Source organism: Canis lupus, chromosome X (genome assembly GCF_011100685.1).
Source record: "Canis lupus familiaris isolate Mischka breed German Shepherd chromosome X, alternate assembly UU_Cfam_GSD_1.0, whole genome shotgun sequence".
NCBI lineage: Eukaryota > Metazoa > Chordata > Mammalia > Carnivora > Canidae > Canis > Canis lupus.
In genome coordinates this window covers 68,125,065-68,140,041 of record NC_049260.1, presented here as the reverse complement: position 1 = coordinate 68,140,041, position 14,977 = coordinate 68,125,065, and the positions used below count along the sequence as shown (strand labels likewise).

Sequence of the window (14,977 nt, the reverse complement as noted above, 5' to 3'; positions counted from 1 at the left end):
TTATTTATTTATTTATTTATTTATTTATTTATTTATTCATAGAGACAGAGAGAGAGAGAGAGAGAGAAGCAGAGACACAGGCAGAGGGAGAAGCAGGCTCCATGCAGGGAGCCTGAGGTGAGATTCGATTCTGGGTCTCCAGGACCACACCCCGGGCTGCAGGCCGCACTAAACCACTGTACCACCAGGGCTGCCCTTCAGGGTCATTTCTGATTCCATACGAATCTTAATATTATTTGTTCCAACTCTGTGATGAAGAAGACATACACATGGCCAGCAAGCACATGAGAAAATGCTCCACATCACTTGCCATCAGTGAAATACAAATCAAAACCACTATGAGATACCACCTCACACCAGTGAGAATGGCAAAAATTAACAAGACAGGAAACATCAATTGTTAGGGAGGATGTAGAGAAGGGGGAGCCTTCTTGCACTGTTAGTGGGAATGAAAACTGGTACAGCCACTCTGGAAAACAGTGTGGAGGTTCTTCAAGAAATAAGAACAAAAGCTTAAAAATAGAGCTACCCTACGACCTAGCTGTTGCCCTACTGGGTATTTATTCCCAAAATACTGATGTAATGAAATGCCGGGACACCTGCACCCCAGTGTTCATAGCAGCGATGTCCACAATAGCCAAACTGTGGAAGGAGTCACAATGTCCTTCAACAGATAAATGGATAAAGAAGATGTGGTATATATTTACAATGGAATATTCCTCAGCCATCAGAAGAGATGAATACCCACCATTTGCCTCTACATAGATGGAACTGGAAGGTATTATGCTGAGTGAAATAAGCCAATTGGAGAAGGACATTCATCATATGGTTTCACTCAGACATGGAATATAAGAAATAGTGAAAGAGATTATGAGGGAAAGGAGAGTAACTGAGTGGGAAAAATTAGAGAAGAAGACAAACCATGAGAGACTTCTGACTCTGGGAAACGAAGGGTTGTGGAAGGGGAGGTGGCTGGGGGATGGAATAACTGGGTGATGGGCACTGACGAGGGCTATGTGATTGGATGAGCATTGGGTGTTATACTATATGTTGGCAAATTGAATTTTAATTAAAAAATGAATAAAAATAATGTATGCAATTAATAAGCTTGATTCTTTTGTCTATGATATTTCATTGATGTTATCTAAACAAAATTAAATGTTTTATAGCTTCCAATATATATCTTACTTTAAGTTTTCCTTTCTAAAGTAATATTTCTCTTCCCAGAAATTTAAAATGTTTCTTAATAGAGAAATATAAGGAATCTTTACTGAATTCAGGTGTATACATGTCCAATCAACTTTGGAAAATTATATTATCTATAGCTATACTTGGCATTATCAGGTACCTTTTGGTTAAGCCCCTTTTTATTTATCTTCACAGAGTATAATATGATTCTTTTATCCTTTCAAAATACTATTGTTCATACACATAAAAAATTGTAGTATTTATTTATTTGTTCCTTTGGCCACAAAATGTTTCATTATTTATCAATATAAAGTAATATATTTGAAAATAGATGACACTTAATTATAACTTTATATTCTTTTATGCAGTTTGAAATTTTTTATAATGTGCATGTGTAACTTTGATAATAAAAATATATACCTCATAGCATATGCAAACTACTTGACCTCTTCAATTAATTTTAATCTGTGGTTATGTATCTGCTAAGATACTTAGAATATTCTACATGGGATCATGTTGAAATAATAATATTGGATTAAGGGGGATCCCTGGGTGGCTCAGCGGTTTGGCGCCTGCCTTTGGCCCAGGGCGTAATCCTGGAGTCCTGGGAGTGAGTTCCACATCAAGCTCCCTGCGTGGAGCCTACTTCTCTCTCTGCCTGTGTCTCTGTCTCTCTCTCTCAGTCTGTGTCTCTCATGAATAAATAAATAAAATCTTAAAAATTAATAATATTGGATTAAAAATTGATGCTGAATCAGATCAAACACTATAGTAGTAACATCATTTTTTGCCAACTCTTCATGCACCTTTGTGGTATAGCTATACTATACTCAGTTGTCAGTAACAATGAACTAATTAGACATTAGAAATGTACTAAAAGTATAATAATGTTTAAGAAATATGGCTATCACTGAAAAGGGCTATTTCAAATTTATCAAATTGAAGATGACACAAAGAAATGGCAAAACACTTCATGCTAGCTCATGAATTGAAAGAAAAATGTTAAAATGGTTGTACTACCCAGCTAGGGCAGAGTTAATATAGCAGAATTATGTAAGAAACAAAGGCAGAGGTAAATGTAGATGAAATTAAATGTCCTTATAACCAGTAGCCCATTGAAAAATAATTTAGATCTCTGCTCCTCCCCATTCGACAGACAGCCGCATCTTCTGGTGCAGTGCCAGCCTCGTCCCCGAGACATGATGGTGAAGGTCGGAGTGAATGGATTTGGCCGTATTGGGCGCCTGGTCACCAGGGATGCTTTTAACTCTGGCAAAGTGGATATTGTCGCCATCAATGACCCCTTCATTGATCTCAACTACATGGTGTACATGTTCCAGTATGATTCTACCACAGCAAATTCCACCGCACAGTCAAGGCTGAGAATGGGAAACTTGTCATCAACGGGAAGTCCATCTCCATCTTCCAGGAGCGAGATCCCGCCAACATCAAATAGGGTGATGCTGGTGCTGAGTATGTTGTGGAGTCCACTGGGGTCTTCACCACCATGGAGAAGGCTGGGGCTCACTTGAAGGGTGGGGCCAAGAGGGTCATCATCTCTGCTCCTTCTGCTGATGCCCCCATGTTTGTGATGGGCGTGAACCACGAGAAGTATGACAACTCCCTCAAGATTGTCAGCAATGCCTCCTGCACCACCAACTACTTGGCTCCTCTAGCCAAAGTCATCCATGACCACTTTGCATCGTGGAGGGCCTCATGACCACCGTCCATGTCATCACTGCCACCCAGAAGACCGTGGACGGCCCCTCTGGGAAGCTGTGGCATGCCGGACGAGGGGCTGCCCAGAACATCATCCCTGCTTCCACTGGCACTGCCAAGGCTGTGGGTAAGGTTATCCCTGAGCTGAATGGGAAGCTCACTGGCATGGCCTTCCGTGTCCCCACCTCCAATGTGTCAGTTGTGGATCTGACTTGCTGCCTGGAGAAAGCTGCCAAATATGACGACATCAAGAAGGTAGTGAAGCAGGCATCAGAGGGCCCCTTCAAGGGCATCCTGGGCTACACTTAGGACCTGGTTGTCTCCTGTGACTTCAACAGTGACACCCACTCTTCCACCTTCGACACCGGGGCTGGCATTGCCCTCAATGACCACTTTGTCAAGTTCATTTTCTGGTATGAATTCGGCTACAGCAACCAGGTGGTGGACCTTATGGTCCACATGGCCTCCAAGGAGTAAGAGCCTCCTGGACCACCAGCCCCAGCAAGAACAAGAGGAAGAGAGAGGCCCTCAGCTGCTGGGGAGTCCCTGCCCCAACTTAATCCCCCAACACACTGAGAATCTCCTGACCTCCAATTTACATCCTAGACCCAGAGGGAGGGGAGGGGCTTGGGGAGCCCTACCTTGTCATGTACTATTAATAAAGTATACTGTACCCCCCCCCCAAAAAAAAGAAAAAGAATTGAGATAGGCAGATTATAACACTACTCCAGGATCCTGAGTCTTCTTTAACATATGAAAGTCTTTTTGGAACTTCCTTTTATCTTTACTTCCTCCAACCCCAAAGTATATATAATCAGTCATCCCTCACAATCCTAGGCAGCAGGAAGCAGAAGGCAGCAGTGGCAACAGCTCTTTCTGCCCACAGGTCCTGATTCCATGCTTTAATAAAAAAAAAAAAAAAGTTTGCACTGAAGACATCTTGAGATTTTTTTCTTGGCCATCGGCTCCAAATCCTAACACTCCTCCAAAAAAAAATCTACATTAGGAGTTGTAGCGGTTCTTGGCCTTGCCTCCTCCTTCCAACACAGCTATATCAATATCCAGCTATTTTGAACAAATAGGAATATGATCTGAGGATTAAGAAAAAATCTGCATAGTTGGAGGAAGAGAACATGGCAGACTGCAAATAACTTGACTATTGCTTTTTCTTTGTTTGCTACAATAGATTTCAGCCTGTGTATGAATGAGTCTTGTCCAGATATTTTGTCCTTAGAGAGGCAAAATATGTTCTTGTGCAGACAACCGATAACCTGGTTTTAGCTTTGTTCTATGCATCACAATAAACTCTATCCTCTGTGCAAGTACCATGTGGCTTCTTTTTTGGAACCAGATAGTGCTTGGTGCACCATGAGACTCTCCTCCAGGGAAGAGGAGTGGTGACAGTGGGAGACAGTGGGTGAGAGCAGAGCAGGTAGAGACTGCAAAATAAGCCCCAGTAAGGAAATCCCTGAGGTCATACAGGGAAAGATCACTTTCCTTCCCAGAGGATATTTGGAAAGCATATTTTGCCTCTTCAAGGACAAAAAGACAGCTGGGAACCATTGAGCAGTGCTCAACAGTGGGTTCAGAGGTGTGCACAAAGGGCAGAAAACCTCTTAGCAACGTTTTGCTGTGAGCTAAAATAAGCTTAAACTTAAACCTCTATGCATGCAGAGGCACTGCTTTTCTGTAATATAACTGAGCAGAGAGCGGAGACACAGGCAGAAGTCTTAGTCTCCTACTCTGTTCTCTCCCAGGAAAGCAGTCACCCACAAGCCAGAATCTATTGTAGCAGACAGCAAAAAATAATAGGCAGGTTGTCTGCAGTCTACCTGTGTCTCTGATCTCTGCTCAGTTCTGCCCCCAGAAAACACTAGACTATCCCCTACTGTAAAAATAAAAAACTAAAATCTAGCAAGGCCAAAATTAAAAATGTTATTACTGATATGCAGTCCCAAGTGGAATTCATAAAAACAAAAATAAATGAAGCAGAAGAGTGAATCAGTGATATAGAATATAAAATGATGGAAAATAAGGGAACTGAAAGGAGAGGGAAAATAATGTTAGATTATGAAAGGATACTTAGAGAATTTCAACAATCCATTAAGTGAAATAATATCCCCATTTTAAGGGTCCCAGAAGATGAGGAACAGAAGAAAGGGACAGGAAGTTTATTTGAAGAAATTGTAGCTGAGAACTTCCCTAATATGAGGAAATAAATAGGCATTCAAGTCCAAAAGGCACAGATAACACTCCTCAAAATCAACAAAAATAGGTCAATACCTCGACATAGTATAGTGAAGCTTTCAAATTTCAAAGATACAGAGAAAATGCTGAAAACAGCTCCAGACAAGAGGTCCTTAACCTACAATGGTAGACACATAAGGTTGGCAGAAGACCTGTCCACAGAGACCTGGCAGGCCAGAAAGGACTGGCTTGACATATTCAAGGTGCTAAAACAGAAAAACATGCAGCCAAGTACCTAATTTAGCAAGGCTGTCATTCAGAATAGAAAGAGAGAGTTTCTGGGGCAAACAAAAACAAAAGGAATTCATGAACACTAAACCAGGCTTGTGAGAAATATTAAAGGGAATCCTTTGAGCAGAGAAACAACCCAAAAGTAACAAGGACTGGGAAGGAACAAAGATAATCTACAGGAACAGTGACTTTAGAGATAATACATTGGCACCAAATTAATATCTTTCAATAATTACTCTGAATGTAAAAGAACTAAATGTTCCAATCAGAAGACATAAAGTACCAGAATGGATGAATAAAAAAATAGGACACATGGATATGCTGCTTACAAGAGACTGATTTTAGACCATAAAACACCTCCAGACTGAAAGTTTGGGGGTGGAGAACCATTTATCATGCTAATGGACATCAAAAGAAAGCTGGAGTAGCCATCCTTAAAACAGACAAACTAGATTTTAAACCAAGGACTGTAATAAGAGATGAAGAAGGATACTATATCATAATAAAATGGTCTATCCAGCAAGACGATCTACCCATTATAGATATTTATGCCCCTAAATTGGGAGCAGCCACATATATAAATCAATTAGTAGCAAAATTAAAGAAACACATCAATAATAATACAATAATAGTAGAGGATCTTAATACTCCACTTACAGCAATGGACAGATCATCTAAGCAGAAAACCAATAAGGAGACATCAGCAGAATCTCAGTAAGGAGGTAGATGATGTTGGAATAATAAGAATTCCTAAATTTTCTTTATATATATAAACATAAAGTTGCATCTATCTTTTTGAATTGGTGTTTTCATTTTTTTCATGGGGGTAAATATCCAATAGTGTGATTACTGGATAATATGATTTTTCTATTTTTTAAAATATTTTAATTATTTACTCATGAGAGACACAGATAGAGAGGCAGAGACACAGGCAGAAGGAGAAACAGGCTCCTCACAGGGAGCCTGATGTGACTGGATCCTAGACCCGGGGATTATGCCCTGTGCCAAAGGCAGACACTCAACCAGAGCCAGCCAGGCATCCCTGATTTTTCTATTTTTAAGATTTTGAGGAACACCATACTGTTTTCTAAAGTAGCTGCACCCATTTACATTGCCACTAATAGGACATGAAGTTTCATTTTCCTCCACATCATCAACAGCACTTGATATTTCTTGTCTTTTTGATTATAGCCACTCTGATACGTGTAAGGTGAAACTTCATTGTAATTCTGATTTGCATTTGTTTGACAGTTAGTAATCTTCAGCATCTTTTCATGTGTGTGTTTACCATACTGTCTTCTTTGGAAAAATGTCTGCCCAATTTAATCAAGATTATTTCACCCTTCAGTCCAAAGTTATATAATTTCTTTGTATATGGATATTAATTCCTAATTGGATAGATCATTTGCAAATATCTACTCCTATCCTGTAAGTTGCCTTTCCAGTTTGTTGATGGTTTCCTTCACTGTGTTAAAATTTTCCATTTTGGCATAGTTCCAATAGTTTAATTTGGTTTTGTTTCTCTTGCCTGAGGAGACAAGGGTAGAAAAACATTGTTAAGATCAACGTCAAAGAAATCACTGCCTGTATTTTCTTCTAGGCATTTTATGATACCAAATCTCACATTTAGGTCTTTAATTTATTTTGAGTTTATTTTTGTGTATAATGTTAGAAAGTGGTGCAGTTTCATTCCTTTGCATGTAGCTTTCCAGTTTTCTTAGCATCACTTCTTTTTTTAATAATAAATTTATTTTTTATTGGTGTTCAATTTGCCAACATACAGGATAACACCCAGTACTCATCCTGTCAAATGCCCACCTCAGTGCCCGCCACCCAGTTACCCCCACCTCCCGCCCTCCTTCCCTTCCACCACCCCTAGTTCGTATCCCATAGTTAGGAGTCTTCCATGTTCTGTCTCCCTTTCTGATATTTCCCACTTATGTTTTCTCCTTTCCCCTTTATTCCTTTTCACTATTATTTATATTCCCCAAATGAATGAAACCATATAATGTTTGTCCTTCTCCAATTGACTTATTTCACTCAGCATAATACCCTCCAGTTCCAACCACGTTGAAGCAAATGGTGGGTATTTGTCGTTTCTAATGGCTGAGTAATATTCCATTGTATACATAAATCACATCTTCTTTATCAATTCATCTTTCCATGGACACCAAGGCTCCTTCCACAGTTTGGCTATTGTGGACATTACTGCTATAAACATCAGGGTGCAGGTGTCCCGGCGTTTCACTGCATCTGTATCTTTGGGGTAAATCCCCAGCAGTGCAATTGCTAGGTCGTAGGCAGATCTATTTTTAACTCTTTGAGGAACTTCCACACAGTTTTCCAGAGTGGCTGCACCAGTTCACATTCCCACCAACAGGGCAAGAGGGTTCCCTTTTCTCCGCATCCTCTCCAACATTTGTTGTTTTCTACCTTGTTAATTTTCCCCATTCTCACTGGTGTGAGGTGGTATCTCATTGTGGTTTTGATTTGTATTTCCCTGATGGCAAGTGATGCAGAGCATTTTCTCATGTGCATGTTGGCCATGTCTATGTCTTCCTCTGTGAGATTTCTGTTCATGTCTTTTGCCATTTCATGATTGGACTCTTTGTTTCTTTGGTGTTGAGTTTAATAAGTTCTTTATAGATCTTGGAAACTAGCCCTTTATCTGATACGTCATGCCTAGCATCACTTGTTGAAGAGATTGTCTTTTCCCCATTGTTTATCTTTTCCTCCTTTGTCATACATTAATTTTCAAAGATTTTATCTATTTATTTATTTATTTATTTATTTATTTATTTATTTATTTGAGAGAGAGAGAGAGAGTGAGCGAGCATGTTTGTGCGAGAGAAAGCACAAGCAGAGGGGGGGCAGAAGGAGAAGCAGACTCCTTACTGAGCAGGGAGCCTGATATAGGGCTTGATCCCAAGACCCTGAGACCAGGATCTGAGCCCAAGGCAGAAGCCTAGCCAGCTGAGACAACCAGATGCCCTCTGATAGAGACAATTTAATTTGCAATAATATTACATCATTTTCTGAGTTTTCTCAAGGAATATATTGAAGTTCTGAAAATAAAGTAAATTTGCATTTGCTTTCCTCTAAAAAATAACACATATAATGTATAATACTTCTTAGTAGGGGAAAAGGGTTACTGGGAAATTAATGATAATATGTTCACTTCAAAAATTTTGGAATCACTGATTTAATATTAAATAATGTTGGGTGATACATTCTTTGGAAATAAATATGACAGGGGATCCCTGGGTGGCTCAGTGATTGAGCATCTGCCTTCAACTCAGGGTATGATCCCAGGGTCCTGGGATCAAGTCCCACATCAGGTTCCCTGGATGGAGCCTGCTTCTCCTTCTGCCTGTATTTCTGCCTATCTCTCTCTTTCTCTGTGTCTCTCATGAATAAATAAATAAAATATTAAAAAATAAATAAATATAACATTAACTAAAATAACTGTCAATTGTCAGTATACAGGAAAATAAATGGTTCAGTGACTTGGTAGTGGGTCCCTGAGCCTGTTTCTTATCTTGGTTACTGACTTAAATTAAGTTTGATTTAGGTGTAATGTAAGTTATTAGGATAAGACATCTGTTGATTACCCAATGTTAAATGAGCTGGTAATTTTATTTTACTATGCAAATCATCAACATATAAAACAAAATGAAGCATAATGACTTTGCTTGGCTATAGGCCCAAAGCAGACCAAGAAGTTAAAGGATGTCAAAACCGAAGTTCAAGGAGTCTGCCAGATTCTACGGATGGAGTAAAGGGTGAGGTGTTAAGAAGACATTTAGGACTCACATGAAGAAGGCAGAATAGGACAATATGCCCAGGGAAATTGGTTTTGGTAGGAAACAACACCTTTCTATATCATCAAAACAGAAAACGTATAGGAAGTAAGAGAGAGAAGACTTTTTAGCATGTTCTTCTATTCTAGATCAACACTGTTGGCTCTTTACCATTTTATGTTGTCTTACAAGTGTATGTGGTGTGGGTTCAACATATATTGCCTATCTCCAGATGGATATCAGAGATCTGAGAGATGATTATTCATTCATTCATCATTACAGACACATCTTCAGTGTTTAGAATGTGTTCAAGTCACTGTGAATATGCTTTGTAATCCTGCTTTTGATGGGGGTGGAACAAAAGTAGGAAGTCCTTCAGATTAAGAATATAGCACGTTGCATTCTAGAGTAGGCTTTTAACCTAAAATATGTGTACCTCTGGATACATGGATATATCTCATAAATGTCTATAAATTTCCTGAATTCTTTCATCAGACTAAAAAATACCCATTGCCCCAAAAAGGTTAAGAACCACTTTTGTATTTAATATTATTAATTTAACCAATATTTATTTTGTAACTAATCTTCCCCCACTACCTATCTCAGTGGTTTTCACAATGGTTTTTCTGGACCAGTAGCACCAGCATCATCTGACGAAAATTCTCTGGCCCCACCCCAGACCTACTGAATTAGAAATTCTGGGATTTAAGTCCAGTTTTTTTTTAATCCCTCCAGATGGTTCTCATGCATGTTCAATTTTGAGAGCTAGTCATTTTGTAGGATATATATGTTGAATAAATAATAGTTTTCTCTCCTCTATTTTGATATTTTTAATAAAAAGATAAAGATTTTATTTATTTATTTATTTATTTATTTATTTATTTATTTATTTATTTATTTATGAGAGACACAGAGAAAGAGAGAGAGAGGCAGAGACACAGGCAGAGGGAGAAGCAGGCTCCATGCAGGGAACCTGTTGTGGGACTTGATCCCAGGACCCTGGAATCACACCCTGAGCTGAAGGCAGACACTCACCCACTGAGCCATCTAGGTGTCCTTATTTTGATGTTTTTTGACTCTCTTTACTGGACAAATATTTAGGTCCATTCAGGATGTATGTAGGAGTGGGAGGATGTGGAAACTAACACTTACTGAAATTCAAATATATAACAGGTGTCTTAAATATGTGGTCTTATTTGTATATATATATATATATATATATAGGTACATATGATCTTTTGTGATAATCCTATGAGGTGGCTATTATACTTATAGAAAGATGAATAAATGGAGGCTTATTAAGGTAAAAAAATGGTTAAAGAAGTCAGAGCAACAGAGAAGGAAAGCACATGATTCTATTTATATGATCTCAAACTATATAAAAGCTTAGTATATGTAAAAATATCAGCTTTGATAGTTAATCAAAGTTAATAGTGGATAGTTAATCCATGAAAAGTTATGTACCTAAAATCTTTTCACCTCCTTAGAGCTCACACGTATCCCTTCAATTTTATTTAGGTGTATTTAACCATGTTTATATCATTTTTGTACATTGTACACTAGTCTACACATATCAAACAAATGAGTTGGAATACTGTAGAAAAGTGGGGAGGCTCAAGCCTCCTTTTTTTTCTTTACATTTTGGCCACTTGGCTAACTAGTGTCTCTGCTACATTTTAGGTATCTAGTTGTATAAACCTGAGGCTAAAAATGAAATTATTCTTTATCCATAGCTACATGAACTAAAACCAGGTTAGTATCTTAGTTTCTGATCCAACAACATTTTCATGAGCTTATTTTTCTTTCTTTTTTTTAATGACATATCATGAATATATTTCCTTGTTAATAAACATACATATACATTTAAAACATTTTTTCCAGGTTTATGAAGGTATAATCAACAAATATATTTAAAGTGTACAAAGTAGTGATTTGGTATACATTGTAAAAAGATTATTCCATTGGATTAACATAGCCATCACCTCATGTATATACTTTATGTGTGAGATCATTTAAGTCTACTCTCTTAGCAACTTTCAATTATACAATACAGTGTAATCCACTATAGCCACCATATTATACATTAGGTCCTCAGACCCTAATTTATTTTATGACTCAAAGTTTGTATTCTTTTACCAACTTCTGCCTATTTCTTTGATTTCCCACTCCTTTTTTTTGTAAAAGATATTTTATTTATTACTTTTTTAATAAATTAATTTTTTTATTGGTGTTCAATTTACCAACATACACGATAACACCCAGTGCTCATCCCGTCAAGTGCCCCCCGCCAGTGCCCGTCACCCATTCACCCCCACCCCCCGCCCTCCTCCCTTTCCACCACCCCTAGTTCGTTTCCCAGAGTTAGGGGTCTTTATGTTCTGTCTCCCTTTCTGATATTTCCCACACATTTCTTCTCCCTTCCCTTCTATTCCCTTTCACTATTATTTATATTCCCCAAATGAATGAGAATATACACTGCTTGTCCTTCTCCGATTGACTTACTTCACTTAGCATAATACCCTCCAGTTCCATCCACGTTGAAGCAAATGGTGGGTATTTGTCGTTTCTAATGGGTGAGTAATATTCCATTGTATACATAAACCACATCTTCTTTATCCATTCATCTTTCGTTGGACACCGAGGCTCCTTCCACAGTTTGGCTATTGTGGACATTGCTGCTATAAACATCGGGGTGCAGGTGTCCCGGCATTTCATTGCATCTGAATCTTTGGGGTAAATCCCCAAGAGTGCAATTGCTGGGTCATAGGGCAGGTCTATTTTTAACTCTTTGAGGAACCTCCACACGGTTTTCCAGAGTGGCTGCACCAGTTCACATTCCCACCAACAGTGTAAGAGGGTTCCCTTTTCTCCGCATTCTCTCCAACATTTGTTGTTTCCTGCCTTGTTAATTTTCCCCGTTCTCACTGGTGTGAGGTGGTATCTCATTGTGGTTTTGATTTGTATTTCCCTGATGGCAAGTGATGCAGAGCATTTTCTCATGTGCATGTTGGCCATGTCTATGTCTTCCTCTGTGAGATTTCTCTTCATGTCTTTTGCCCATTTCATGATTGGATTGTTTGTTTCTTTGCTGTTGAGTTTAATAAGTTCTTTATAGATCTTGGAAACTAGCCCTTTATCTGATAGGTCATTTGCAAATATCTTCTCCCATTCTGTAGGTTGTCTTTGAGTTTTGTTGACTGTATCCTTTGCTGTGCAAAAGCTTCTTATCTTGATGAAGTCCCAATAATTCATTTTTGCTTTTGTTTCTTTTGCCTTCATGGATGTATCTTGCAAGAAGTTACTGTGGCCAAGTTCAAAAAGGGTGTTGCCTGTGTTCTCCTCTAGGATTTTGATGGAATCTTGTCTCACATTGAGATCTTTCTTCCATTTTGAGTTTCTCTTTGTGTATGGTGAAAGAGAGTGGTCTAGTTTCATTCTTCTGCATGTGGATGTCCAATTTTCCCAGCACCATTTATTGAAGAGACTGTCTTTCTTCCAATGGATAGTCTTTCCTCCTTTATCGAATATTAGTTGACCATAAAGTTAAGGTTCCACTTCTGGGTTCTCTCTTCTGTTCCATTGATCTATGTGTCTGTTTTTGTGCCAGTACCACACTGTCTTGATGACCACAATGAGCTTATTTTTCTTTCATTTTCTTTGCTTTGGTACAAATCTACCTATTACTTCCCCAAGAGCTATTTATTGCTCCTAATTCCTTATGTAATTTCTGATTAGTTGACATACTAAACAAAGACTTCAAAGTACATAAATGATCCTATTTTCTGTCTCAACCTGTTTTATCAAATTCTACATATTACACCCTTGTTTCCTGTTCAGAGTCAATGAGTTTATCTTGTTTGTTTTTTTTTAAGGTTTTATTTTTTTTATTCATGAGACACGGGGAGAAAGGCAGAGACACAGGCAGAGAGAGAAGCAGGCTCTATGCAGGGAGCCCTATGTGAAACTCGATCCCAGCACCCTGGGATCATGCCCTGAGCTGAAGGCAGATGCTCAACCACTGAGCCACCCAGGTGTCCCCAATGAGTTTATAAGCCCTTTAGTCCATTTTAATACAATAGGAAATTAAAAATTTATGTGTTAACTATAATTATAAATGTTGATATACAGGAAATTATATGAAATAATACATCAAACAAGAGATTTGAAAGGAAAGGTAAATCTTAACAAGCACTTTTTAATCTTCATTAGGATTTCTTAATCTGTGTCCCATAGGCACTTACTAAATATTCTTGGTTGGGGTGTTTTCAATGGTTGAATATCTTAGGAAATACTAGATAAGATAGTTTTAAAGATGTTCCTTTATTGGAGCACTTATGGGAATACTAAATGTGCAAACATGCATTGCAAATTTCTAAGAAGTATTCTTATAAGCAGCATTTCTAAAATTTATTTCACCATAAATACATTTCCCTCTGAAATCCTAACATTTTACAGAATACATTTGGAAAATTCCCATCTATGCCATTCAATTGAGATAACTTTCAGACACTGTTTATTATCTATCCATTTCATATATCTTCTAATTCTTGTTTTCAAATAAGATTATAAGCTATTTCACAGTTACATGAATGACAAACTTTTTTTTCAGGTTCCTCATTACCGCATAGTAAATTGTTGAGATTATTGCACTTAATGTCTAGTAACTGAATGATTTTGCAAACTTCTTTTCAGTTGATTGCATTATCAAAGAGGTTCAACTTGGCTTTTTTGTGTTAAAGCAAAAAATGCACAAGAATAACACGAATTGAGGGATTTCCAGCATAATGAGATGAGCTCCATGAGTCCATTTCCCAGAAGAAATTTTCACAAGTTATTAAACCAAAACAATCATTTTAGGGTTTTGGAAATGGTCTGAAGTAGATACAGTAAATGAAAAATAATTTACTCAAGAAAATCTATTAAAATTTGGTAAAAGCAAAGAATGTGATACCTGAATAGAGACTAACTCCCTCCCTCATGTGTTCTAATTCAGCAATATGGAAATTCCATTCCATGCTGGTAAAGCAGAAAACAGAGCACCTTCTCCCTCAGGCTCCCAGTAGGAGGGCTATATTTTTTAAAGTGTCAGGATTTCACCATTTATTATCATGAATGAAAATATTTGTTGCTGAGGTTGAGTTCTGAGAAAGTGTGGCTGAGAGGTGCGGTATTCTTCCCAGGTTTTTTTCTACTTATCAGTGGAGTCTCTACCATGCATGTAGTGCCACTAAAAATACTGGTACCCCAACTGTCCTTCTTTGTCCCCTGAGCAGTGATTTCATGCTGAATAAACAGAAAGAGATTCACAGATATATCATGTTAAAAATTATAACAACAAAAGACAAGAAAGAAATAAGCAAGAGTAAAATTAGTCACTTACAAAAGAACTTCAGTAAATTCAAAAGCTGATTTCTCATCAAAAAGAATAGAGGACAGCAAATAGAATAATGTACACAAAGTGAAGAATAAAAGATATATGAAACAAGAATAAAATTCCAGTATACCTATCTTAAAAAATGAAAGTGAAATAAAGATATTACCAAATAAGCAAAAGCTGAGAGAATATGTTTCCTCCAAGCCCAACTCACAATAAATGCTAAGGAATTTTGTCAGACTGAAAGAAAGTGATGTAAGGCAATAATTATAATCCACGTGAAAATGAAATAGCATAATTTTATTTATAAATTATAATTACAAGGGTAAATCTATAATCATAAAATAGTAAAAATACATATATTCTCCTTTCTTCTCTAAATTGATTTTATTTATTTTTTTTGTAAATTTATTTTTTA

At 37.7% G+C, this 14,977-nt stretch overlaps 1 pseudogene; it reads left to right on the top strand.

Moving 5' to 3' along the window:
• Window positions 1-2,390: 2,390 nt before the first annotated feature.
• Window positions 2,391-3,484, top strand: LOC106558416 (annotated as a pseudogene).
• Window positions 3,485-14,977: the final 11,493 nt, after the last annotated feature.